The 1,578-nt window shown below is 35.9% G+C and overlaps 1 pseudogene; it reads right to left on the reverse strand.

Moving 5' to 3' along the window:
• Positions 1 to 7: 7 nt before the first annotated feature.
• LOC102839207 lies at positions 8 to 1,024 on the reverse strand (annotated as a pseudogene).
• Between the last annotated feature and the right edge of the window lie 554 nt (positions 1,025 to 1,578).

The raw sequence follows: 1,578 nt of genomic DNA on the forward strand, positions 1-1,578 counted from the left end.
AGTTTATATCCCTCTCATGGTATATACTATTGCTGTTATGTAAATTAAATGAGTTGTCATCCTTCTCTGAGACAGCATAGCTTTCATGTTCGTGCTCCTCTTCTACTTTATCCCTTTTCAATGCTTTCAAAACTCCACTCTTTTTATCAGTATGCATTCATTTCAGTTTGGTTAGATGAGGCTTCTGATTGTTTGTCAATAGATGAAGAGGAATTTGATCAATTACACTCTCACTCAATTCGTTGATAGTGTAAAATTGTTGGCAATTGATCTGAAAGTAATAAAGCTACCAACACCATATGTAGACTCATGAGAGTAAGGAGTTCCAACTTTATTTTCTTTAGTGTAGCTTTTCCATATTGTAGGTTTTGTCAGTCTTGATGTGGTACTGTGGGTTAAGGCACTGCACTACAAAGTCGGTTTTAACAACAAGGTCAGTGGTTCAAACTCACCAGCCACTCTTCATAAACCCTGTGCAGGGGTTCTATTGGTCAGAACCAATTCCATGGCACTTAACAACAACAACAACAACAGATTTTGTTGGTTGAGAAGCAGGTTTAGAGAGTGCGCCTTTATAAACACTTGGACCAGTCCTGTTCTTAACTGGTTATGACTGAAGATTTCCCATTACTGGGAATCCAGATATCTATAAGTCTTGCATTACCTTTCCTAATGACAAGAATTCTTGGATCTCTAGATTTAGGATTCAGAGGAAATTCTAAAAGAGGAGGTTGGTAGAATTTTAGTTTCAGTATTTGTGTGACTGGGCAGGTGAGCCCCATACACCTGCAGCTCTGATTTGGCTTTCTTAGACTCAGGATTTAAAGGTGGAAAATCCTCTGCTTCAAATTGTTTTGTTATGTCTTGTCTTCCTTTCTCCCAGTTTCATTGTCAGGTATATTATTTTCATGTAATCTTTGGTTTTTCCAGAATGGAAAATACTGCTACAAGAACAGGAACTTCCACCATGGTCTCCCCTTCGATGATTTATGTTTTCAGTATCATTTCTTCCATGTTTACGCCATTATTATTCCATGCACTTTTCACTGCTGTATTTTTCCACTTCCCATGAAATATACAATTTATGAGCCAATAATCAAAAACAAAAAGAAAATTTTACATATGAGGACCATGCCTAAACTTTAGCATATACAAGGAGACAGATAGCCATCTCAATGCTACCATGCTGATTGGAAACTGCAACATCTTTAGTTTCAACATAAATAAAAGATAAAAGGGATAACATTCTGTATTCTTTTAATGTCTCCATTGTGACAGGGAAATGGATGCAATAAAAAAAATTCCTAAAACTTTTAATAAAGGTAAAAAAAACAAAACAAAACTATCATGAAACTTCAGCAGTATTTGAACAGTACTTAGAAACTACTGGAAGTATTCAGTACACAAATCAAGCAAATCTAACATTTTGGTCTGAAGAACATCAACAGAGGGTTGGGTGGTTGTGAGGTGGGGTGGGTAAGCAGCATAAATTCTACCTGATGAAATATTTTAACCAGTTTTATAATGAATTTGAACAAAAATACTGAGGAAATGCCTACTCTCTTTTTAGGTAGCTTG

This window comes from Chrysochloris asiatica, unplaced genomic scaffold (genome assembly GCF_000296735.1).
Source record: "Chrysochloris asiatica unplaced genomic scaffold, ChrAsi1.0 scaffold00057, whole genome shotgun sequence".
Lineage (NCBI taxonomy): Eukaryota > Metazoa > Chordata > Mammalia > Afrosoricida > Chrysochloridae > Chrysochloris > Chrysochloris asiatica.